Here is a 27633-nt window from a genome sequence, read left to right on the forward strand (position 1 = left end):
AATAGTAAGAGAAGCTATCATCAAAGAGGTGATGTTGGACAAGAGACTTAAATGACAAGAGAGAGCCGATCAAAGACCCAGAGGAAGAATATTCAATGTGTATGAAAGAACACGTGCAAAGGCCCTGAGGCAGAACCGAGCTCTGTGTGTTTAACAAACAGCACTATGGCCGGTACAGCTACCCTATATTGAGAGAAGAGGAGAATCATAGGAGATGAAATCAGAGAAGTGAACAGGGGCAAGAACTAAAAATTCTGAACTCTGTAGGCTCTGAAATAAACTAGAACTCTGTTGGCCTAGGAAGGAATTTGGATTTTATTCTGAAAGAAAAAGGGAGCCATTGGTGGGCTTTACGAAGGGGTATTACATGATTTAGTATACATTTATTTTTTTTTAAATGCTCCATCTACTGTATGAGGAATGAATTTTAAGAGGTCAAGACCAGAGACAGAAAGACCAATTATAAGCCAACGGAAAAGTCCAAACAAGACTCAGACACAACAGACCAGAAAGCCGGCCCTGTCCAGCTGCTGATGCCCAGCAAGGCCCCCTGTCCCTTCCTTCAGGCTGAAGAACTACTTGGATCTCTTTGGGTTCAGGCTGGAAGAGACAGGCCATAAGGAGAACAGTGAGGAAGATAAGGAGGACAAGCTTCATGCAAAGGAGAAGAAGGGCAGAGAGGAGGAAGAAAAGGCAAAGAAGAACAAGCGTAAGAAGAGCAAGGACAAGGCAGAGGACAAGGGAAGGGATGAACAGCGGCCACAGAAGCCCTGGGGCCTGGAGAGGACCTCAGTGGAGCTGGAGGCTCATTTTTTTCTCTTTCTAGCATGTTTTTCCAGCCTATATCCTTGTTGTATGCTAAGACACTGTCAGTCTTCAAACTTGGCAGAGGTGCAACCTCCAACCCTGATTGCATTAAGACTTGGCTACCTTTTGTTTTTAGAACATAGGGAAAGTGATACAGAAATCACTGCTTGAACAGCAGTAAATATGAGTGTGGATATCTAGGGTTATGGATTGAGCCCTGACAGTGCTGAGTCCTGGATCTGGAGTAACAGAAGCAGATTGTTGTTTAGTCACTCAGTCATGTCCTACTCTTTGTGACCCCAAGGACTGTAGCCTGCCAGGCTCCTCTGTCCATGGAATTTCCTAGGCAAGAATACTGGAGTGTATAAAAAGGCAGAGAAATATTCAGCAGGTAAAGGAACATGATAAATGCCCACCCAACCAAACAAAATAAGAGGAGATAGGGAGTCTACCTGAAAAATAATTCAGAATCATGATAGTAAAGATGATCCAAAATCTTGAAAACAAAATGGAGTTACAGATAAATAGACTAGAGACAAGGATTGAGAAGATGCAAGAAATGTTCAACAAGGACCTAGAAGAAATAGAGAGTCAATCAATAATGAATAATGCAGTAACTGAAATCAAAAGTATTCTGGAGGGAACCAACAGTAGAATAACGGAGGCAGAAGATAGGATAAATGAGGTGGAAGATATAATGGTGGAAGTAAATGAAGCAGAGAGGAAAAAAGAATTAAATGAGAACAACCTCAGAGACCTCTGGGACAATGTTAAATGCCCCAATATTTGAATCATAGGAGTCCCAGAAGAAGACAAAAAGAAAGGTCATAAGAAAATACTTGAGGAGATAATAGTTGAAAACTTCCCTAAAATGGGGAAGGAAATAGTCACCCAACTCCAAGAAACCCAGAGAGTCCCAAACAGGATAAACCCAAGGCGAAACACCCCAAGACACATATTAATCAAACTAATGAAGATCAAAGACAGAGACCAAATATTAACAGCATCAAGGGAAAAGCAACAAACAACACTCAAAGGGATGCCCATAAGGATAATAGCTGATCTTGCAATAGAGACTCTTCAGACCAGAAGGGAATGGCAGGACATACTTAAAGTGATGAAAGAGAAAAAACCTACAACTAAATTACTATACCCAGAAAGGATCTCATTCAAATATGAAGGAGAAATCAAAATCTTTACAGACAAGCAAAAGCTGAGAGAATTCAGCACCGCCAAACCAGCTCTTCAACAAATGCTAAAGGATCTTCTCTAGACAGGAAACACAGAAAAGGTGTATAAACTCGAACCCAAAACAACAAAGTAAATGGCAATGGGATCATACTTATCAATAATTACCTTAAATGTAAATGGGTCGAATGCCCCAATGAAAAGACAAAGACTGGCTGAATGGATACAAAAACAGACCCACCTCAAACCAAGGGAAACATACAGTCTGAAAGTGAAGGGCTGGAAAAAGATAATTCATGCAAATGAAGACCAAAAGAAAGCAGGTGTAGCAGTACTCATATCAGATAAAATGACTTTGAAATAAAGGCCATGAAAAGAGACAAAGAAGGACACTACATAATGATCAAAGGATTAATCCAAGAAGAAGATATAGCAATTATAAATATATATGCACCCAACATAGGAGCACCTCAATACATAAGGCAAATGCTAACAAGTATGAAAGGGGAAATTAACAATAACACAATAATAGTGGGAGAATTCAATACCCCACTCACACCTATGGATAGATCGACCAAACAGAAAATTAGCAAGGAAACAAAACTTTAAATGATACAATGAACCAGCTAGACCTAATTGATATCTGTAGGACATTTCACCCAAACAGTGAATTTCACCTTTTTCTCAAGTGCACATGGAACATTCTCCAGGATAGATCACATCCTGGGCCATAAATCTAGCCTTAGCAAATTCAAAAAAATTGAAACCACTTCAAGCAGATTTTCTGATCACAATGCAGTAAGATTAGATGTCAACTATAAGGAAAAAACTATTAAAAATGCAAACATATGGAGGCTAAATAACACACTTCTGAATAACCAACAAATCATGGAAGATGTCAAAAAGGAAATCAAAATATGCATAGAAACAAATAAAAGTGAAAACACGACAACCTAAAACCTATGGGATTCAGTAAAAGCAGTGCTAAGGGAAAGGTTCATAAGCAATACAAGCTTACCTCAAGAAACAAGAGAAAAATCAAATAAATAACCTAACTTTACACCTAAAGCAACTAGAAAAAGAAGAAATGAAGAACCCTAGGTTTCATAAAAGGAAAGACATCATAAAAATTAGGGCAGAAATAAATGAAAAAGAAACAAAGGAGACTATAGGAAAAATCAACAAAACTAAAACCTGGTTGTTTGAGAAGATAAATAAAATAGATGAACCATTCCCAGACTCATCAAGAAAAAAAGGGAAAAGAATAAAATCAGCAAAATTAAAAATGAAAATGAAAAAATCACAACAGACAACACAGAAATACAAAGGATCATAATAGATTACTATCAGCAACTATATGCCAATAAAATGGATAACTTGGAGGAAATGGATGAATTCTTCGAAAAGTATAACCTTCCAAAACGGAACCAGGAAGAAATAGAAAATCTTAACAGACCCATCACAAGCACAGAAATCGAAACTGTAATAAAAAATCTTCCAACAAACAAAAGCCAGGGACCAGATGGCTTCACAGCTGAATTCTACCAAAACTTTAGAGAAGAGCTAACACCTATCCTACTCAAACTCTTCCAGAAAAATGCAGAGGAAGGTAAACTCCCAAACTGTTTGTATGAGGCCACCATCACCCTAATACCAAAACCTGACAAATATGCCACAAAAAAGAAAACTACAGGCCAATATCACTGATGAACATAGATGCAAAAATCCTTAACAAAATTCTAGCAAACAGAATCCAACAACATATTAAAAAGATCATACATTTGACCAAGTGGGCTTTATCCCAGGGATGCAAGGATTCTTCGATATTCACAAATCAATCAGTGTGATACACCATGTTAACAAATTGAAGAATAAACACCATATGATTATCTCAATACATGCAGAGAAAGCCTCTGACAAAATTCAACACCCATTTATGATAAAAACTCTCCAGAAAGCAGGCACAGAAGGAACATACTTCAACATAATACAAGCCATATATGATAAACCCACAGCAAACATTATCCTCAATGGCAAAAAATTGAAAGCATTTCCCTTAAAGTCAGAAACAAGACAAGGGTGACCACTCTCTGCTACAGCCCACGACTACTGTTCAACATAGTTTTGGGAGTTTTAGCCACAAAAATCAGAGAAGAAAAAGAAAAGGAATCCAGATTGGAAAATAAGTATAACTCTCACTGTTTGCAGATGACATGATCCTCTACATAGAAAACCCTATGTATAAAAAAAAGAAAACCCTAAAGACTCTACCAGAAAATTACTAGAGCTAATCAATGAATATACTAATTTTTCAGGATATAATATTAATGTGGAGAAATCCCTTGCATTCCTATAGACTAACAATAAGAAAACAGAAAGAGAAATTTCAACAAAAGAATAAAATACTTGGGAATAAATCTACCTAAAAAACAAAAGACCTATATATAGAAAACTATAAAACACTGATGAAAGAAATCAAAGATGATACAAATAGATGGAGAAATATAACATGTTCATTGATTGGAAGAAGAATGAATATCATGAAGATGAGTGTACTACCCAAGGCAATCTATAGATTCAATGTAATCTCTATCAAGCTACCAATGGTATTTTTCAGAGAACTAGAACAAATAATTTCACAATTTTGTATGGAAATACAAAACACCTCAAATAGCCAAAGCAATCTTGAGAAAGAAGAATGGAACTGGAGGAATCAACCTGCCTGACTTCAGACTAAACTACAAAGCCTCAGTCATCAAGACAGTATGGTACTGGCACAAAGAAACATAGATCAATGGAATGAGATAGAAAGCCCACAGATAAATCCATGCACCTATGGCCACCTTATCTTTGACAAAGGAGGCAAAAATATACAATGGAGAAAAGACAATCTCTTTAACAAATGGTGCTGGGAAAACTGGTCAACCACTTGTAAAAGAATGGAAGTAGAATACTTCCTAACACCATACACAAAAATAAACTCAAAATGGATTAAAAATCTAAATGTAAGACCAAAAACTATAAAACTCTTAGAGGAAAACATAGGCAAAATGTTCTCTGACATAAGTCACAGCAAGATCCTCTATGACCCACCTCTCAGAGTAATGGAAATAAAAGCAAAAATAAATGGGACCTAATTAAACTTAAAAGCTTTTGCACAGCGAAGGAAAGTATAAGTAAGGTGAAAAGACAGCCTTCACAGTGGGAGAAAATAATAGCAAATGAAGCAACTGACAAAGAATTAATGTCAAAAATAAACAAACAGCTCATGTAGCTCAATACCAGAAAAATGAACAACCCAATAAAAAAATGGGCCAAAGAACTAAACAGACATTTCTCCAAAGAAGACATACAGATGGCTGACTAACACATGAAAAGATGCTCAACATCACTCATTATCAGAGAAATTCAAATCAAAACCACAGTGAAGTACCATCTCATGCTGGTGAGAATGGCTGCCATCAAAACCCTGCAAACAATAAATGCTGGAGAGGGTATGGAGAAAAGGGAACCCTCTTACACTGTTGGTGGGTGCAAACTAGTACAGCCACTATGGAGAACAGTATAGAGATTCCTTAAAAAACTGGAAATAAAACTGCTGTAAGACCCAGCAATCCTACTGCTGGGCATACACACTGAGGAAAGCTGAATTGAAAGAGACATGTGTAACCCAATATTCATCGCAGCACTGTTTACAATAGCCAGGGCATGGAAGCAACCTAGATGTCCATCAGCAGACAAATGGATAAGAAAGCTGTGGTACATATACACAATGGAATATTACTCAGCTATTAAAAAGAATGCATTTGACTCAGTTCTAATGAGGTGGATGAAACTGGAGCCTATTATACAGAGTGAAGTAAGTCAGAAAGAAAAACACCAATACAGTATATTAATGCATATATATGGAATTTAGAAAGATGTTAATGATCATCCTATATATGAGACAGCAAAAGAGACAGAGATATAAAGAACAGACTTTTGGACTCTGTGGGAGAAGGTGAGGGTGGGATGATTTGAGAGAATAGCATTTAAACATGTATATTACCATACGTGAAACAGATCACCATTCCAAGTTCGATGCATGAAACGGGGCACTCAATACTGTTGCACTGGGACAACCCAGAGGGATTGGATGGGGAGGGAGGTGGGAGGTGTTCTCGGAATGGGGAGAAACATGTACACCTGTGCCTGATTCATGTCAATATATGGCAAAAACCACCACAATATTGTAAAGTAGTTAGCTTCCAATTAAAATAAATAAATTAATTTAAAAGAGAATATTAGAGTGGGTTTTCATTTCCTTCTCCACAGGGTCTTCCTAATCCACAAATTAAACTCTATCTCCTGCATTGGCAGGTGGATTCTTTACCACTGAGCCACCAGGGAAGCCTGGCAGTGGCAGCTATGTATTCTTTAATAAACATTGTGTGTGTGTGTGTGTGTGTTTTGCACAATCTTATAAAGCATATGGCATAGGTCAGGTCTCCTCTTGCCCAGAGCTAAGGGTGGAACTGATCACAACATTTTTCTTAGATAATGTTATTTTGCCTATATCTCTCTTCTACTTGATTGTGAGCTACTTGAGAGGTTTATTCACATTTTATTTCATATCTGTGTTTCATTCCTTATACCACAGCCCAGAATTCAGGGCACTGTTATCGCTTACCTGGATCAGCCATTCAGCTAGTCTCCCTGCTTGCTTCCTTCAAGCCATAATCCACACTCTGCCTTCCACAGGGACATTTCTAAGGTATACAAGCTCTGTGAAGAGAAAATATTAGAGTTTCTATTTATATTAGGTTTTATTCATTGTTTGATTTATTTGTGCTATCATGTCCATAATATATTAGTACAGGAATACATATATAATGTGTGAGTTACATGCTAAAATTCTTTGAGTTACATGCTCAAATTCTTTGCTGTCAAGGGAATGATATACCAAAAGTGCTAGAGACAACTGGTCTCTAGGAACAAGTTCAAGTTCCTTAGAGCAGCATTGGCAGTCTTGCTTGACCTATTCCTGCCTGTTCTGTCATCAAGGGTAGGAGAACACCCTGGGGGGCATAGAATGCAGGTGATGTAAGTAATTAACATCCAGTAAACAGAACACAACATTCAAAAAATGAAGATCATGGCATCCAGTCCCATCACTTCCTGGCAAATACATGGGGAAACAATGGAAACAGTGAGAGACTTTATTTTTTGGGCTCTAAAATCACTGCAGATGGTGATTGCAGCCATGAAATTAAAAGAGGCTTGTTCCTTGAAAGAAAAGCTTTGACCAACCTAGATAGCATATTAAAAAGTAGAGACATTACTTTGCCAACAAAGGTCCATCTAATCAAAGCTGTGGTTTTTCCAGTAATCATGTAGGGATGTGAGAGTTGGACCATAAAGAAAGCTGAATGCTGAAGAATTGATGCTTTTGAACTGTGGTGTTGGAGAAGAGTTTTGAGAGGCCCTTGGATTGCAAGGAGATCAAAGCAGTTAATCCTAAAGGAAATCATTACTGAATATTCATTGGAAGGACTGATGCTGAAGCTGAAGCTCCAATACTTTGGCCACCTGATGCAAAGAATGGACTCATTGGAAAAGACCCTGATGCTGGGAAAGATTGAAGGCAGGAGGAGAAGGGGATGACATAGGATGATATGGTTGGATAGCATCACTGACTCAATGGACATGAGTTTGAGTAAACTCTGGGAGTTGGTAATGGACAGGGAGGCCTTGCATGCTGCGGTCCATGGGGTCACAAAGACCTGGACATGACTGAGTGACTGAACTGAAGGCAGAATTCATCATGGCAGGGCTTGGCAGGTGGTAATCCTGGCATATCTTCTGTGTCAAGGACTTCGGTGGAAAGTAGTACAGATTTTGTGACAGGTGGGTGAAGCATGGTGACAGGGATCCAGGTGCAGAAGCTGTAGGTATAGGCAGGCCGGGTGTTGGCCAGCATAAAGGAAATAAGAGGTAACAAGACCTAACATGGACTGGACTAGAGCTTGGGATTAGGACTGCCGTCCTTGGGAAGGAGGGAACCAGCAATAGTTAAGCAGTACTCTAGTCTTTGAAGGATGGGAGAGCTGTGAAGGTTACCTGAACTGGGACTTAAGGTAAGGGGAAAATGTCAATAGTAATAATTTAGGAAGAATCATGAAGGCAACTGGGTCTCAAGAGTGAAATGAATGACTAGTTTTAAGAGCTGGAACCTGAGGTCAGGGATGGCCCATCAGCAAAGGGTGATCAAAGGAAAAGTCCTGGGCAGTATTCTTGTGGTCTGTGGTCAGGCAAAATCTGAGAGCCTGAGGCAGAGTTGAGCATGTATCTTGGAATAAGAGACGCCCAGAAAATAGTTTCAGTCACTGGAAAGGAAGAAGAGGCTGAGGACAAGACAGTACCTGATCCCACACTCTTAAACTGCCATTTATGATCTGCCTCCACAGTAATGGTAACAGCTAACATCTGGTGAGTACTTTCTGTGTGCCAATCATGGTCTCAAGTTTCTATGTATTAATTCATTGAATTCTCAAAACAACAGTAAGACTATTCTGTTTTTGCCCCTATTCTCAAGCTGAGTAGACTGATGCATGATGAATATGGTAATGTTGCCAGGAATACACAGAAGCTAAAGCTCACAGGTAGGCAGGCTAACACCAACGCCCATGCACAGTGCTGTTGTCCATGTGGCACACCAGCCTTCACTTCTATCACAGCTTTTATTGCACCCAATCCTATAGTCAAACTGAGTTGTTCGCTGTCTCCCAAAGATGTTTTATACCTGCCTTCCCGGGGGCCTTCCTATTGTTCTTTTCCCCCAGTGATATGACTGGAATGCTCTTCTTGTTGCTTTTAACCTATTGCCTGGAAAATCCCATGGACAGAGGAGCCTGGTGGGCTATGATCCAGGGCTCCCAAACAGTTGGACCAGACTGAGTGACTGAGCACACACGTACTCCAAGTCCCGGCTCAGATCTTTTCCCTGACACGTTTTCACTATAGGGGCTGAGCTTATGGCTGAATCGTGGTTTTGCAGGTGCGTGCTCAGTCGCTCAGTCCTGTCTGACTGTTTGTGACCTTTTGGAATGTAGCCCGCCAGGTTCCTCTATCTATGGGATTTTTCAGGCAAGAATACTGGAATGCCGTTTATTCACTGAGCCCATCACTAATTGCTGCTTAAAGGGCATAGTCCTAGTCCTGATCCTGGTACCAGCAGCTGTGGGACTATGAGGTATTTTCTGCCTCTTCATCTGAATGGTGTATGTATGTATGTGGTTGTGTGTGTGTATTCAAAAGGACAAGGCTACGTAGGAACTGGTACCATGGAAGGCTCTGGGTGCCATAAGGAAAGGGCCTACCCCAGAGAGATTTGCCTTTGAGCAGATATAGTGGGTGCGGGTTTCCAAAGTGTGCTGGGGAGAGATTAGATTTGGGCTTGGCTTGCTCTGTTGTTTTTGGATAATAGCGCGCTTCCACTCCCTGAGGAGTGTTCACTGGGTTGGTATCACTTGTGTTGGTTTCCAGTAATCTTTATGTAGCGTCTAATTACAGACTAACAGCAGATAGAGAATGCAGAGAAAAGTGCATGCTGGTACAATAGCTAGACAAAGAACACTCTATTCAGCAAAGAATAGCTGTAATGGGTGGGGTCTCTCAGGGGGGGATGCAGGAGGCAGGCAAGGAAGTATTCAAGAAAAGATGGAGAGGGAAATGGCAGTCCACTCCAGTATTGCCTGGAAAATCCCATGGACGGAGGAGCCTGGCAGGCTACAGTTCATGGGGTCGCAAAGAGTCAGACATAACTGAGCAACTTCACTTTTCACTTTAGTAGTGCCTCTTCCTATAGGAATAGGATTTTACTGTGTTCATTTTTTTTTTTCTTCAGGAGCTCAAGTAGTTTTGTATGAAAGGGAATCAATCAAAACTCACTCTGTCCTTCTCATTCTTTCATGTGCTTTTAGTCCTCAATTCTCTCTATGAAATTTATTTGGTAGTCAGGGAATATTTGGTTTTGCAGGCATATATGTTCCTTGAGAGCAAAGCCAGCAGATCTTTCCCAGGCAGGTTATGTTGTTTGAGGGGTTCCCTGTCTCCCCTACAAACCTGTGAACTGATTAGGGGAATTAATATAACAACTTTAAAATTTTTTGACCAATTTTAAAGGTTACACTCCATTTATGGTTATTACAAAATATTGGCTATAGTCCCCATGTTGTATAATACACAGTACATCCTTGCAGCCTATCTTACACTGAATAGTTTGTATCGCCCCTTCCCTCACCCCTACAATGCCTCTCCCCTGCCTCCCCACTGTAACCACTAGTCTGTTCTCTGTATCTGTGAGTCTACTGCATTTTTTTGTTACATTCACTAGTTTGTTGTGTTTTTTGCATTCCACATATGAGTGATATCTTACAGTATCTGTATTTCTATCTCACTTGTTTCACTTAGTGTAATTCCTTCCAAGTCCATCCATGTTGCTGCAAGTGGCAAAATTTTGTTCTTTTTTATGGCCAAGCAATATTCCATTGTGTATGTGTGTGTGTCTGTGTGTGTGTGTGTAATATCTCACATCTCCTTCATCCATTCATCTATTGAAAGCAACTTAGGTTGCTTCCATATCTTAGTTATTGTAAATAGTGCTGCTATGAGCATTGGAGTGCATGAATATCTTCAAATTAACGTTTTTGGTTTTTTTGGATATATACCCAGGAGTGGAATTGCTGGATCATATGGTAAGTATATTTTTAGTTTTTTGAGAAGAGGGCGATAATATATCTTCACCATTACATTTGCCATTCTTCATACCTTACCAAGAACACAGTGATTATTAATTATCTATTGAATGAATGAATGGACACTGTATGTTTGGTAGATCAAGAATTTGGATTATAAAAATTTTCTCTTAAGAACAAAAGGGCCATGGCGATTCCATGGATTTTATTATGGAGGCAGTGTAGAGGATGGAAAGTCAGCACAAGGTAGTGGCATCAGAACAAGAGAACAATCTAGTTAAATTCTGGATCTAGGACAGAAGTGTATCATAGGTGTTTCTTGTAGTTCAGTACAGTCAGAAGAAAGCAAGTGCACCTTGGCCCTGCTGATCCTAGTGGAAAAGGTGGTGGGATCCCTGATTGGCCCGTAGATATTTCTGCCAAAAGTCTCCCACTTTCTATCAAAGGATCAGGTACCTGATAAATATTCAAGAAATATATGCTAGGTAGTAACAGCTTACTTTGGAAGGACTGATGCTGAAGCTGAAAGTCCAATATTTTGGCCACCTGCTATGAAGAACTGACTCATTGGAAAAGACCCTGATGCTGGGAAAGATTGAAGGTGGGAGGAAAAGGGGACGACAAAGGATGAGATGGTTGGATAGCATCACCAACTCGATGAACATGAGTTTGAGTAAACTCTGGGCATTGGTGATGGACAGGGAAGCCTGGCGAGCTGCAGTCCATGGGGTCACAAAGAGTCGGACTTGACTGAGCAACTGAACTGAATAACTTACTTGTATTGATATTTACTATGCACCTTGGCAGATAAGGAAACTAAGACATAGAAACAGTTAAGTAACAGGCTTGGAGCCACACAACCAGTGAGTTCAAAGAGCTGGAATTCAAACCTGTGTAGTCTGGCTCAAGCACTAAAGGGGTTTAAGCACTCTGTTCTTCCATAAAACAACCTTATTTTTATTCACTCCTTTGAGTGAAGGCATTGGAATTACTGCTAAAATTGCAAAACATCTAAGAAGGGGAATACCTTTATCCAATATTTATCATTTATTTTCAGCTTATTCATCATGTAAGATATTATACAAGCAACTCCTGCAGCTCAATTCCAGAAAAATAAACGACCCAATCAAAACATGGGTCAAAGAACTAAACAGACATTTCTCTAAAGAAGACATACAGATGGCTAACAAACACATGAAAAGATGCTCAACATCACTCATTATCAGAGAAATGCAAATCAAAACCACAATGAGGTACCATGTCATGCCAGTCAGAATGGCTGCTATCCAAAAGTCTACAAGCAATAAATTCTGGAGAGGGTATGGAGGAAAGGTAACCCTCTTACACTGTTGGTGGTAATGCAAACTAGTATAGCCACTATGGAGAACAGTGTGGAGATTCCTTCAAAAACTGGAAATAGAACTGCCTTATGACCCAGCAATCCCACTGCCAGGCATACACACCGAGGAAACCAGAATTGAAAGAGACACGTGTGCCCGTGTTCATCACAGCACTGTTTATAATAGCCAGGGCATGGAAGCAACCTAGATGTCCATCAGCATAGGAATGGATAAGAAAGCTGTGGTACATATACACAATGGAGTATTACTCAGCCATTAAAAAGAATACATTTGAATCAGTTCTAATGAGGTGGATGAAACTGGAGCCTATTATACAGACTGAAGTAAGCCAGAAAGAAAAACACCAATACAGTATACTAACACATATATATGGAATTTAGAAAGATGATAACAATAACCCTTTATGAGAGACAGCAAAAGAGACACAGATGTATAGAACAGTCTTTTGGACTTTGTGGGAGAGGGAAAGGGTGGGATGATTTGGGAGAATGGCATTGAAACATGTATAATATCATATATGAAACGAATCGCCAGTCCAGGTTCTATGCATGATACAGGATGCCTGGGGCTGGTGCACTGGGATGACCCAGAGGGATGGTACAGGGAGGGAGGTGTGAGAGGGTTCAGGATGGGGAACACATGTACACCCGTGGCAGATTCATGTTGATATATGGCAAAACCAATACAATATTGTAAAGTAAAGAAAATATAAAAATAAAAAAGTATCACTGGCAAACTCTGATTCAAAAAAATAAAGATATTTGTTGATGCTGTATGCAGCCTATACACACATGAATATATACTGACTAAACTTAATTTGATATTTTAACTCATGTATGCATACCATCACCACAATTGCAATGAAAATATCTATCTCTGTAAAAGTTACCTTGTACCTCCTTTATAAAGCCTCCCTCTCATTCCTCTTTATTCTGCCTGTTCTATTTATCTGCTTTTTGTCATTATAGATTATTTTTACATTTTCTAAAGTTTTATATAAATCACATCATACTGTATGTATTTTTCTTTTGGTCTGACTTCTTTCAGTATAGTTATTTTGAGATTCATCCATATTGTAGAGTGTATCAGTAGACCATGCTTTTTTATTACTGAGTGTTATTATTATTATTATTGGATTTGGTCCTGTGTTGTCTACACTCCTGGATTTTATTTTACTTTTTAAATTCAGTTCAGTTCAGTCACTCAGTCATATCTGACTCTTTGTGACCCCATGAACCGCAGCATGCCAGGCCTCCCTGTCCATCACCATGAGTTTACCTAAACTCATGTCCATTGAGTCAGTGATGCCATCCAACCATCTCATCCTCTGTCATCTCCTTCTCCTCCTGCCCTCAATCTTTCCCAGAATCAGGGTCTTTTCCAAGGAGTCAGTTCTTTACATCAGGTGGCCAAAGTACTGGAGTTTCAGCTTTAACATCAGTCCTTCCAATGAACACCCAGGACTGATCTCCTTTAGGATGGACTGGTTGGATCTCCTTGCAGTCCAAGGGACTCTCAAGAGTCTTCTCCAACACCACAGTTAAAGCATCAATTCTTCTGTGCTCAGCTTTCTTTATAGTCCAACTCTCACATCCATACATGACTACTGGAAAAACCATAGCTTTGACTAGATGGACCTTTGTTAGCAAAGTAATGTCTCTGCTTTTTGATATGCTGTCTAGGTTGGTCATAACTTTCCTTCCAAGTAGTAAGCGTCTTTTATTTTCACGGCTGCAATCACCATCTGCAGTGATTTTGGAGCCCAAAAAGGTAAAGTCAGCCACTGTTTCCCCATCTATTTCCCATGAAGTCATGGGACTGGATGCCATGATCTTCGTTTTCTGAATGTTGAGCTTTAAGCCAACTTTTTCACTCTCTTCTTTCACTTTCATCAAGACGCTCTTTAGTTCTTCTTCACTTTCTGCCATAGAGTGGTGTCATCTGCGTATCTAAGGTTACTGACATTTCTCCCAGAAATCTTGATTCCAGCTTTTGCTTCCTCCAGCCCAGTGTTTCTCACGATGTACTCTGCATAGAAGTTAAATAAGCAGGGTGACAATATACAGCCGTGGCGTACTCCTTTTCCTATTTGGAACCAGTCTGTTGTTCCATGTCCAGTTCTAACTGTTGCTTCCTGACCCGTATATAGGTTTCTCAAGAGGCAGATCAGGTGGTCTGGTATTCCCATCTCTTTCAGAATTTTCCACAGTTTATTGTGATCCACACAGTCTAATTAATTAATTCGTTTTTGGCTGCCGTGAGTATTTGTTGCTGCATGTAGGTTTTCTCTAGTTGCTGCGAGTGGGTGCTACTCTTCATTGTGATCCACAGGCTTCTCACTGTGGTGGCTTCCCTTGTTGCAGAGCATTGGCTCTAGGTGCACAGGCTCAGTAGCTGAGCACTGTGCACAGTATTTTTGGCACACAGGCTTAGTTGCTCCATGGCATGTGGAATCTTCCCAGACCAGAGATTGAACCCATGTCCCCTGCATTGGCAGTTGGATTCTTATCCACTCTACCACCAGGGAAATCCGAAGTAGTATTGTTTCATGGACATTCGACGACTTGTTTATTCATTCATCTATTGATGGACATTTGGGTTGTTTCAAGTTTGGGCCCATGACAAATGAAGTGTTTAGGAACATTTGTGTATAATTTTTAAATGAGTATGTTTTCATTTATCTTGTTTTAAAGAAACTTCCAAACTGAGTTCTAAAGTGGTTGTACCATTTTGCATTCCCAATAACAGTGTATGAGAATTCCTATTGCTCTATGTCCTCACCAATAGTAGGTATAATCATTAAAAAAATTTAGACATTGATTGTAATTTTATTTTTTTATTTTTTATTTTTGTAAAGTCTGAGAAATCTTTATTGGGCATATAACTCAGTATCTAAGTGAATAAGTAAATGTGTACTTTAGGAAAGAAAGCTAAAACTTTCTATTATTTATCAAAATATCAGTCAGTTTTTTATGCTAATAATATTCTTTTTTTTTTTCTTTTCTAAATTTTTAAAAGAAAATCTATCCTGAACCCTCCTCTCCTTAATGACATATACACCACACTCCAGTACTCTTTCCTGGAAAATCCAAGGGACGGGGGAGCCTGGTGGGCTACCGTCTATGGGGTCGCACAGAATCAGACACAACTGAAGCAACTTAGCAGCAGCAGCAGTGACATATAATGTGAGAATCTTCATATTTTTATTGACCACCTATATATCGACTTTGGTAAAGTGTTTATTCAATTTTTTTGTTCATATTCTGTTAGGTTGTTTTATTATTATTGGGTTTTCACAGTTCTTTACATATTCTATTCTAAATATAAATTTAAAAATCAAATGTGTTGATTTTCTAAAGATGTATAATAAATTACGGTGAACTTACCTGCTTTAAGCAACACCCAATTATTAGCTATTTTGTAGGTTAGAAGTTTAGCAGAGCATGGCTATGTTCTCTGCTCAGGGTCTCACAAAACTAAAGTTAAGGTGGTGGTTGGCCTAAGTTCTTGTCTTGAGTGGGGAAAAAAATCTCCTTCCAAGATCATTCTTTTTTAAAAATTAATTTTTAATTGGAGGATAATTGCTTTACAATGTTGTATTGGTTTATGCCTTGCAACAGCGTGAATCAGCCGTAAGTATACATACATCCTCTCCCTCTTGAACCTCCCTCCTACCACCTCCCCTACACACCACCCCTCTAGGTCATCACAGAGCAGCAGACTCAGCTCCCTCTGTTATATAGCAACTTCCCACTAGATATCTGTTACTCATGGTAGTGATGTATGTCAATGTGACTCTCTCAATCCATCCAACCCACTCCTTCTCCCACTGTGTCCACAAGTCTGTTCTCTATGTCTGTGTCTCTGTTCCCGCTCTACAAATAGGTTCCTCAGCACCATGTTTTTAGACTCAACATATATGTGTTAATATACAATATTTGTTTTTCTCTTTCTGACTTACTTCACTCTGTATAATAGGCTCTAGGTTCATTCGCCTCATTTCAACTGACTCAAATTCATTCCTTTTTATGGATGAGTAATATTCCATTGTATTTATGTACCTCAACATTTTTATCTATTCATCTGTTGATAGACATCTAGGTTTCCTCCATGTCCTGGCAATTGTAAATAATGTTGCAATGAACATTAGGGTACATGTGTCTTTTTGAATTATAATTTTATCAGGGTATATGCCCCAGGCTTCCCTGGTGGCTCAGACAGTAAAAAATCTGCCTGCAATGCAGGAAACCCAGGTTTGATCCCTGTGTCCAGAAGATAAGGGAATAGGTACCCACTCCAGTATTCTTGCCTGGAGAATTCCATGGACAGAGGAGCCTGGTGGGCTACAGTCCATGGAGTTGCAAAGAGTTGGATACAACTGAGTGCCTAACAGTTTTACTTTGGGGCTTCCCAGATGGCTCAGTGGGCAAGAATCTGCCTGCCAATGCAGGAGACTCCAGAGACTTGCGTTTGATCCCTGGGTTGGAAAGATCCCCTGGAGAAGGGAATGGCAACCCACCCCAGTATTCTTGCCTGGGAAATCTGATGGACAGAGGAGCCTGGCGGTCTACAGTCCATGGGGTTGCAAAGAGTCAGACAAGACAGCACACACACACACACACGCACACACACACAGGGTATATGCCCAGTGGTGGGATTGCTGGATCATACGGTAGTTTTATTCCTGGTTTTTTAAGGAACCTCCATACTGTTCTCCATAATGGCTGTATCCATTTACTTTTCCACCAACAGTGCAAGAGGTTTTTTTTTCACATTTTCTCTACATCCTCTCAAGCATTTATTGTTTCTATATTTTTTTATTAATGACCATTCTGACCAATGTGAGGTGGATTTGATTTGCATTTTTATAATAATGAGTGATGTTGAGCATCTTTTCATGTGTTTATTGGCCACCAAGATCATTCTTGTTGGTACAGAAGTCACTTACTTGGAGTTGTAGGACTGAGGTCCCCATTTCTTTGTTGGTTGTCATCCAGAGGTCACTCCGAACTCATAGAGGCCACTCACATTCCATACTGTTTGGCTCCCTCCATCTCCCAGCACTCTCTGTTACAATAATCTATCCTGTTTTCCCTGAATTGCCTTGGTAGATAAAAATCATTCTTCAAACGTATGGAGGTCATTTTTAAGCTTCCGACTCCATTTCGTTGATCTATTTGTTGGTCTTTTGTCAGTACCACAGTGTTTGGGTTATAGTCGTTTTATGCCATGAAATCAGATTCTAGAAGTCCTGCAACATTATTCTTTTTTTTCAAAGCTATTTTTTCATTATTCTAGGTTGTATGTATTTCTGTATGCATTTTAGACTTAGTTTGTCTAAGGAAAAAAAACCTGCTGAAATTTTGATTGGCATTGTGTTGACTCTATAGAAAAAATTGAGGAGAATTGACATCTTAACTTTTCAAGTTTTCTGATCCAACACTGTATATTCCTACCATTTATTTAGGTCTTTATTTCTTTCATCATTGTTTTATAGTTTTCAGACAGATCCTGCAAATATTTTGTTAGATTTATCCATTTATATTTTTGATGCAATTGTAAATGGCATTGTTTTAAATTTTCAGTTTCAATACTTTATTTCTGTTGTGTAGATAAGTTTGATGTTCATATATTAATCTTGTATCTTTCAATCCTGCTAAATTCACTTATTAATTGTAGTAGCTTTTATGTAGAGTACATAGAATTATATCACAGACAATCCTCAAACAAAAACAGTTTAACTTCTTTCTTTCCAATTTGGACGTCTTTTATGTCTTTTTCTTGCTTTATTGTACTGATTAGAATCTGCAGTAAATGATGAATAGAAATGATTAGAATGGAAATTATTGCCTTGATTCAGACTTAAGGGGATAAACAATTCAAGTTTTTCACCATTAATTATGATATTACCTGTAGTTTTTTTCATAGCTGTTTTTATCATATTGAAGAGATTTCCCCTTATTCTTAGCATCGTGAGAATTCTTTTGATCAGAAAGAGATGTTACAGTTTATCAAATGTTTTCTCTCTCTCTCTCTATTGAGATTATCCTATTTTTAATTAACTTCTGAATTTAAAGTACAGTTGGTTTATAATATTATTATATTAGTTTCAGATGTGCAACATAGTGATTCAATATTTATATGGATTATACTCCATTTAAGTTATTATAAAATAATGGATATATTTCCTGTGCTATATAATGTATCATTGTTGCTTATTTAGTTTATACATCATAGTTTGTGCCTCATCGTTTTTTTAGAAAACATTTATTAATATGGTGAACTACATTGATTGATTTTTGAAATATTACATCAATCTTGCATTCCTGGGATAAACCCCATTTTATCACAATGTATCAAACTTGTTTTATGTTGTTGAATTCTTTTTGTAAAATTTTGCTTAAAATTTTGCATCTATGTTCATAAGAGATGTTGGTCTTTGGTTTGCTTCTTATAACATCTTTATTCAGTTTAGATATTAGAATAATGGTAATATTAACCTCTCAGAATGAGATAGGAAATAATCCTCCCTCATGTTTTCTGCAAGAGTTTGGATAGAATTGACTATTTTTTCCTCAAACATTTGATGGAATTCACTAGTGATGCCATCTGGGAATGGAGTATATTTTTATGGGAGGGTTTCAATAACGAATTCAACTTTCTTAATACATAAAGGACTGTTCACGTCAGGAGGGAGCTTTCACTCTTTGGGTCATGCAAGTTCTAGAGAGGTCATGCAAGTTCTAGAGCTCAGCTCAAGGTTGTCAGGCTATCAATACTTTCAGCAGGTTAGATATGAGTGTCTTAGTCCTGAATGGTGCTTCTGGAGGCATATCATAGCATCCATAACTGTTTAATACACTCTAATCCATTTCATAGCATTGATATGGACATTCTTAATTTCTTGTAAGAACCTTAGCATGTGTATTACAAGAGTGATTTTGGAGAGAATGCAACTGTCAATTGCAGTTAAGATTCTTGTCCCCAGAGTTGTCAAAGTTGCAATACAGCAGTCTTCCTTCCTGCAGTTACACTGTGATCCAAACATTAACAGGACTTATTATTATCAGGGCCTTAAAATGATGGGCCATATCATAGTGCAGGTCCATTTTCATGGGATTTGGACCAAATTCCTGGTGTTGCCAAAGGGTTTAGGCCTGCTTGGGGAGATGAGTCAAAAAGAAGGAAATAGAAGTCACTGGAATTAGTCAGAACTGCCTTTGTACCATTTTCTGGGTCCTGCCCTGCTGTGAACTCTCAGATGTAGTGTTTAGGCCATGCACTCTTTACTTCATGAATATAAGATTCTGACTTTCATTTCCATCTTATGGTCCAAAGAGCAGCAGGGAAAAAATGGATTGCATATCATAGTGCTAAATTTGAAAGTGATAGAGAACATTTGAGAGGATACCCTTCACCAGCTTGCAGTTGAGAATTTTCATATAACTTATAGTTGGTCCTTTGTATCTGCCTTTGCTCTGTTGCCTGCAGGTCAACATCTGTGGATTCAACCAACTGCAGACCATGTAGTACTGTAGTATTTACTATTGAAAAAAGTCTGTGTATAAGTGAACACACAGTTCAAACCTGTGTTTTTCAACGGTCAACTGAATATGAAACCACAGCTTTATTTTATATACTCTCTCTAGGCAAGGCAGCTCTCTGGAGTCCTTGACCCATAGTACACAGTGCAGCATCAAGACATCCTTGTCATTTGCTTCCTTATGGATTCCTCCCTTGCCTCAGTGCCAATTTTAATGCACCTCTGCACTTTTCTTGTTCTTGCCTTTCCTCCTGGGCACTGGAGGTTTACCTCTTGATTCTAGCCCTGGTGATAGGATCCTTGCTAGGTTCTGTTTTACTTCTCCTACACACTGCTTGCCTGACACCCTCCCATTCCTCAGCCTATACTGGACTTCCCCAATGTCAATTACCTATTGTCCAGCTGAAAAGAAAGTGAAAGTAAAAGTGAAAATGTTAGTTGCTCAGTTGTGTCTGACTCTTTGTGACCCCATGGACTGTAGCCTGCCAGGCTCCTCAGATCATGGAATTCTCCAGGCAAAAATACTGGAGTGGGTAACCATTTCCTCCTCCAAGGGATCTTCCCCACCCAGGGATCGAACCCTAGTCTCCTGCATTGCAGGCAGATTCTTTACCATCTGAGCCAGCTGTTCCTCTGCCAATTTTCTGCTTGAGTCTTGCCCTCCTTGCCTAGAAATTTTCATGGCACCTATAGCAACATAATGGGGCTTCCCAGGTGGTGCTAGTGGTAAAGAACCCGTGTGCCAATTCAGGAAACATAAGTGATGTGGGTTCAATCCCTGGGTCGGGAAGATCCCCTGGAAGAGGAAATGGCAACCCACTCCAGTATTATTGCCTAGAGAATCCCATGGACAGAGGAGCCTTGTGGGGCTACAGTCCATGTAGTTGCAAAGAGTCAAACACGACTGATGTGACTTAGCATGCATGCACAGCAGCATGATATAGCAGGTAAGGGTACTGGTGCTAGTGTCAGACTCTCCAGGTTTGAATCTGCCACTAAATTGTTATGTGATCCTTTGCAAGTTACTGAACATTTCTGAAAATCATTTTTACCTCTCTCCTTCAAATGATGATAATGATACTTAACCTTATAGGGCTGTTGTGAAAGGTGCTTATTGGAGTATCTGTCATACACTTACTGAGTAACTCTATAAACACTGGTTGTTACACTGGGATCTTGATCCTGGATCACCTGTTGCCCAGGTTGGTTTGTCTCATCTCTTTCCAGCTCTCTCACCTGATCCACCTACATCTGTCACAGTCAATGGAAATGTCACTCTTTTCCTTTTTTCTTAAGGCACTGGGAAAGAAGTGAAAGAATAAAGATTTAACTCAGCCTCTGCTTGGTTGTGGGCACCTGGCGAAGCTGTAATCCTGCACCAAGTGACTTTTCTCCTCAATTTGGGGAGAACAAAGCCTGCTTCTTCTGGGAATTGGAATGACTTCTCTAAAAGGCACAGTAAGGGAAGATATCAATTCTTTTCCACTGGAAATCTTTCAAATCTCCGCAGTAAGGTAGAGAGGGAGAAACCCATAACTTCCCTGCTGGGTGCTGGATAGAGACTATTCTAGGTACTAGGGTAGAAGGGATAAAGAAAGTACCTGGTATAGTGTTAAAGTGCAGGATGAGCCTATGAAAAAGAATTTGGTCACAGTCTAGGCCTAGGATTCATTCAGAGAAGGCTTTTGCCATGGTATCCGGTGGCCTAGAAACCTGCTAAGAGTTCAACATTATGGATTCTGGAGTGCTCTAGGGCTCCAGGTAAGGTGATATGCCAGAGGTCCAGAGCACTGAGAGCCTTTTCTCACCTATAGCCTAGAAGTCTACCTTGCCCAGCACAGAAGCCCACACTTTTAGGATAAGTCAAGTTCTCCATATAGCTTCTGTTTCAATCTTGAAGCTATTGTCTAAAATTGCCACCATTAATTATTTCTTAGGGAGTTTTAGATGTATTCATTGCAGCCTGATTAAGCTAGTATGTTTTGTGAGCAAGATAACACATTAATAGGAATTATTTAATGACTAATCCATTAGCATCCACTGACTCACCAGCAGAGAATGGAGACCTGGGAGACTTGTATGTACTTTGGACCTGAGATAGGTAAAGTTTGGTGCAGGTGGTGGTACAGAGTGGGGAGAATCAGGCAGGGACAGTTTTGACCATGTGGGCTTAGAAAATGGAACCTCATTTTAACATTGGAGGAGCAGAATGTAATTAGGGAAGTTAAATCTGCTGGTGAAAAAAAGAGAAAAAATATACATGATACCTTCCAAAGACAAAATAATTCTTGGATCATTCACAGTTTGAGATGAGCTGTACATTGGCTGTGCCTTCTTTGATCTTGAGCCCAGGGAGTAGAGTCTTATCAGTGGGGAGAGCTGTCCAGGGAGCCAATAAAGACTAGAAGAAGAAGTTCTTGGGATTCCCTGCCTCTGTCTGCTCTTCAGTGAGATTCCAAACAGAGCAGAAGTGGCTTCCTATCCTACTCAGATCTTTCCTTATCTTCAGAGTTCAGCTCAGCAACCACGTCTTCCTTGAGGCCTTCCCCCTTCTATAGTTCTCTTTCCTTCTGTGAATGCCATATTGGGTGTGGATGGGTATTTCATTTTGGAGACTCTTTTATTTTTAATTTATTTTTGGCTGTGCTGGGTCTTTGTTGCTTTGAGAACTTCGCTCTCGAGTTGTGGTGAGTTGGGACTGCACTCTAATTGCAGTGCATGGGCTTCTCATTGTGGTGGCTTCTCGTTGCAGAGCTCAGGCTCTACATGTACAGGCTTAAGTAGTTGCAGCAGCTGTGGTTAATGGGCTCTAGAGCTCAGGCTCAGTAGTTTTGGTGCACAGGCTTAGTTATCCTGTGGTATGTGGAATATTCCCAGACCAGGAATCAAACCTGTGTCCCTTGCATTGGCAGGCAGATTCTTATCTACTGCACCAACAGGGAAGTCCTAGAGAATCTTTTCACGTGTTCACCTCACATCTTTCTGCCAGGAAGAGAAGCCCTTGGTAGACAGGGTCCATGGCTCCTTCATGTTTAACATCCCACAGCATCTGCTACAGAGTCTACTGTCAGTAGATATTTGTAATTTTGTCTAGGAAAACCTGCAATTTTGTCTTTGCCCCTGAAAATACATATAGGGCTTTCCTTTCTTGTAACATTTACACTGTCACTGTAAAATTTCAAATGATGCAGATGATGCTAAATTCTCTTTTACTTAACCACCCTCCTCATCCCAGTCCTCTTTCAGGAGATAATCACAATTTGTAGGTAGGAATCTTTCAAATATTTTTCTCAGCATTCACATACATGTATATGCATAATTGAGATACAGTAGTCTTCCCCAGCTCCCCTATCTATGGTTTTGCTTTCTTGCAGTTTCAGTGACCTATAGTCAACTGCAGTGCAGAAATATTAAATAGAAAATTCCAGAAATAAGCAATGTATAAATTTTAAACTGCACGCTGTTCAGAGTAGCATGACAAAATCTTGTACAGTCCTGCTTAGCTGCTTGGTCCCTTCCTGCTGCCCAGCCATTGACATCATCTGCTCCTGACATCCCACCATCAACACTATCCTGGATCAATAATTCAGGACACCCAAAGCAGATAATCCTCCTTCTGCTGTCTTGTCACAAGGTCAGTAGGAGCCTAATGCTGCACCTATGTCATTCACCTCACTTCATCTCATCATATAGGCATTTCATCCTCTCACTTCAGAAGAGGGGGGTGAGTATAGTACAATAGATATTTAGAAAGAGGGAGAGGGAGAATTAGACCACACTCATATAACTTTTATTAAGTATATTTTAAATAATTTTTCTATTTTATTAGTTATTGTTAATTTCTCACTGTGCATAATTCATAATTTAAACTTTATCATAAGTATGTATATAGAAGGGGAACACAGTATTTTTAGGACCTGATCTGTGGTTTCAGACATCAACTGACAGTCTTGGAGCATATCCCCTGTGGATAAGGCACAACTACTGCATAGAGATTTGAGTTTTCTGACAAACGTGTGTCATGTTGTATTCTGCAGCTTGCTTTTTAAATTTAACGACATGTTTTGGGGATCTGTCCGGGTAAAGACCAATTTCTTCATTCTTTTATACTGCTGCATTATATTTCTGCCCCCACTCCAGTACCCTTGCCTGGAAAACCCAATGGACGGAGGAGCCTGGTGGGCTGCAGTCCATGGGGTCGCTAAGAGTCGGACACGACTGAGCGACTTGACTTTCACTTTTCACTTTCATGCATTGGAGAAGGAAGTGGCAACCCACTCCAGTGTTCTTGCCTAGAGAATCCCAGGGACGGCAGAGCCTGGTGGGCTGCCGTCTATGGGGTCGCACAGAGTCGGACACTACTGAGGTGACTTAGCAGCAGCAGTAGCAGCAACACATGTTTAGTGTTTTCCCAATTTTGGATTTAATTATTACGAACAACAGTATAATGAAAAATCCTTATACACAGTTCCTTGAACACACACATGAGTGTTTCTCTAGAGAAAATGTCAAAAAATGGAATTTCCGGGTCATAGGATATTTGTTTAAAAAAATTTTTTTTAATAAAGCTTTCTAGTGTGGATCATGTAGGCCTTTCTGGCCCACGTGGAAGGAGCTGAGAGTGTCTTTTCCTAAGATGCACCAATTACAGCATCAGTGGGATTATTTAAAAATAATTTTTTTTTGGCCACACCCCAGGGCATGCAGGATCTTAGTTCTCCGACCAGGGTTTGAGCCCTCACCCCCTGCAATGAGGCTTCCCTGGTGGCTCAGGTGGTCAAGAATCTGCCAGCAATGCAGGAGACCTGGGTTCGATCCCTGGGTTGGAAAGATCCCCTGGAGAAGGGAATGGCTACCCACTCCAGTATTCTTACCTGGAGAATTCCATGGACAGAGGAGCTTGGTGGGCTATAGTCCATTGGGGTTGCAAAGAGTCAACACAACTGAGTGAATAACACTTTAACTTCCACACCCCTGCAGTGGAAGTGCTGAGTCTTAACCAGTGGACTGCCAGGAAGTCCCTCAATGGGATTATTATTTTTTTTTTTATCTTGTCAATTAGGAGATAGTAAAACATTTATACAAGTCATTTCCTCACCTTTATGGCTGTTATTTGGAGACTCCTGAACAGTGTATTTTCCTGCCACTGTACATCTCTAGGTGGAATTCAGAGTGGTTTGGAGGTTGCAAGGCAACACAGCAGCTAGAGCAGTAGCAGGCAAGGCAAGGATGCTACCCAGTGAAACTTCTTATGGGCTTTACTACCATGAGGCTCCGATTGCTTTAATCTGTGCTTCAGAAAACCACCTTGCAGACAGGTTATTGTTAGCCTTGACAGGCAGTAAGAGACTGTATTTAGAAGGTTTAGGGACACATTCTGGAGAAGGCAATGGCACCCCACTCCAGTACTCTTGCCTGGAAAATCCCATGGACAGAGGAGCCTGGTGGGCTGCTGTCTGTGGGGTCGCACAGAGTCGGACACAACTGAAGTGACTTAGCAGCAGCAGCAGCTGCAGGGACGCATTTCTCTGCACCTGAGAAAAACTGTTGAAAGCTAAGCTTTGATGTCTGCAGGATGGTAAGCCATCTCAAAATATAGAGTCTGGCCCCAAACAGTGAACATTCAGCGGTAGTTTAAAAATAAATGAAGTTCAATTAAAATAATCATAACATTAAAATTTGAAGCAATCTTGGAAATATGAATATGTGTTAGGTATTAGATGACACCAAGGGATTGTTAATTTTTGGAGTTTGATGCAATAATATCATAGGTGATGTGTAATAAAAATGTCTATACTGTTTAGCGATGCATACTGAAGTATGTAGGGGCTAAAGGATATGTTTGAAATTTGTTTTAAAATACTCTAGAGGAAAACAGCGATAGTTAAAATGACGGTTGTGACATTTTGCTACTTGTTTGGGTGATAGCTTTATATGTGGTTCATTATATTATTCTTTACATCTTTGTACATTTGAAAATGTTCATAATGTATGTTTATAAAGAAAGCATGATAAAGGTTCACTTAGATAGAAGACATATCCAAAGCAACCTATCAAAGGAGACTGTGGATTCACCTAAGATAATTTGTAATGTACAGTCAGATATTCTATTCTCTGATGGGATTTTCAGGTGTGTCAAAAAACCTGGGGTTTTGTTATGTTGAAACAGTGGGGGAAGGAGAGGGTAGGATGGACTTAGAGAGTAGCACTGACATACATACACTACCATGTGTAACGACTGAGTGACTGAACTGAACTGAAGTGTAAAATAGATCGCCAGTGAAAAGCTGCTATGTAACACAGAGAGCTCAACCTGGTGCTCTGTGACAACCCAGAAGGGTTGGGTGGGGTGGGCATGGGAGTGAGGTTTAGGAGAGGAGGGACATACGTGTACTTGCGGCTGATTCACTTTGTTGTATGGCAGAAGCTAACACAATGCTGCTGCTGCTAAGTCGCTTCAGTCGTGTCTGACTCTGTGCGACCCCATAGACAGCAGCCCACCAGGCTGCCCCGTCCCTGGGATTCTCCAGGCAAGAACACTGGAGTGGGTTGCCATTTCCTTCTCCAGTGCATGAAAGTGAAAAGTGAAAGTGGAGTCACTCAGTCATGTCCAACTCTTAGCGACCCCATGGACTGCAGCCCCCCAGGCTCCTCTGTCCATTGGGTTTTCCAGGCAAGAGTACTGGAGTGGGGTGCCATTGCCTTCTCCGAGCTAACACAATATCATCAAGCAATTCTCCTCCAATTAGAAATTTTTAAAAAGACAGAGGGATGGTATGGGGAGGGAGGTGGGAGGGGGGTTCAGGATTGGGAACATGTGTACACCCGTGGCGGATTCATGTGGATGTATGGCAAAACCAATACAATATTGTAAAGTAATTAGCCTCTAATTAAAATAAATAAATTTAAAAAAAAAGACTGGGGGCCAGATTAGATGACCTTTGAATGTCTACTCTGAGATTACTGTTCTGTGATACTCGAGGTATAGGTACTGTAGACAAACCTAAGGTAAGAAAATCTGAATTCTTGCAGATGTAAGAATTATTACATTTAAGGTATTTTTCCTTTTATTTTTTTGTCAGATGTATTTGACATATTGTATAATATTGTATAAAGGTCATTTTTAAACATTTAAGATTTATTTCAGAAGTCCTTTAAGTAGACAATTGCCATTATGTTTTTTTATTGATTGGATTTAAAACATTTTTAATAGTCAAATACTTACAAGAACATATATAACATCTGTGTGCTATTACATCATTTATTTATGGCCATGCAGCATGTGATCTTAGTTCTCTGACCAAGGATTAAACCCATGCCCCTGCAGTAGAAGCATGGAGTTTTAACCACTGGACGACTAGGGAATTCCCCTAACAAAGTAGCATATATTAAAATATACAACCTGATAATTTGATATGCACATATTTTTGAAATGATTACTACAATCAGGTTGATTAACACATCCATCATTTCACAGTACTTTTTTTTGTGGCAAGAATGCTTAGGGTCTAGTCTCTAGCTAATTTCCAGTGTGCTATACTGTATCATCTCCTATAGTCACCATGCCATGCAGTAAATCTCCAGAACTTTTTCATCTAATGGCTGAAGACTTGTGCTCTTTGACCACCATCTCCCCATTTTTCCCACTCCTCCAGCTCCTGGCAAGCACCATCCTATACTTTGCTTCTTATAAGTTCAACTTTTTTCGTTTTCATGTATAGTTTTTGATCATATTATTTGGTTTTCTTTGCTATTAAGATTTAGAAATTCTTTATATACATATTGGATAATAGCCCCTTATCAGATAGATGGTTGCATATATTTTGTTTCAGTCAGTAGTTGCCTTTTTATTTTGTTGATTGTTTCCTTTGCTGTGTGGAAGATTTTTAATTTGACATAGTTCTATCTGTTTATTTTTGCTTTGCTTTTGTTTCTCATGCTTTTGGTGTCATATCTGCAATATCTTTGCCTACACCCTTGTCAAGAAGTTTTTCCACTG

At 39.7% G+C, this 27633-nt stretch overlaps 1 protein-coding gene across 23 annotated transcripts in view; it reads left to right on the forward strand.

Annotated features, from left to right (window-relative positions):
• The window catches only part of IL1RAPL2 (interleukin 1 receptor accessory protein like 2), a 1479614-nt gene that overhangs the window by 79858 nt on the left and 1372123 nt on the right, over nucleotides 1-27633 (forward strand). For 2 of the 23 annotated variants that reach the window (XM_059883624.1, XM_059883625.1), the window contains one exon: nucleotides 15110-15276. The exons of 20 other annotated variants lie outside the window; for them this stretch is intronic. The gene's annotated coding sequence lies outside the window, so the exon portion shown is untranslated. Of the gene's footprint in view, nucleotides 1-7360; nucleotides 12549-15109; nucleotides 15277-27633 lie in introns of those variants that run through there. One more of the 23 variants, XR_009493477.1, reaches the window with a different exon arrangement.

This window comes from Bos taurus, chromosome X (genome assembly GCF_002263795.3).
Source record: "Bos taurus isolate L1 Dominette 01449 registration number 42190680 breed Hereford chromosome X, ARS-UCD2.0, whole genome shotgun sequence".
NCBI lineage: Eukaryota > Metazoa > Chordata > Mammalia > Artiodactyla > Bovidae > Bos > Bos taurus.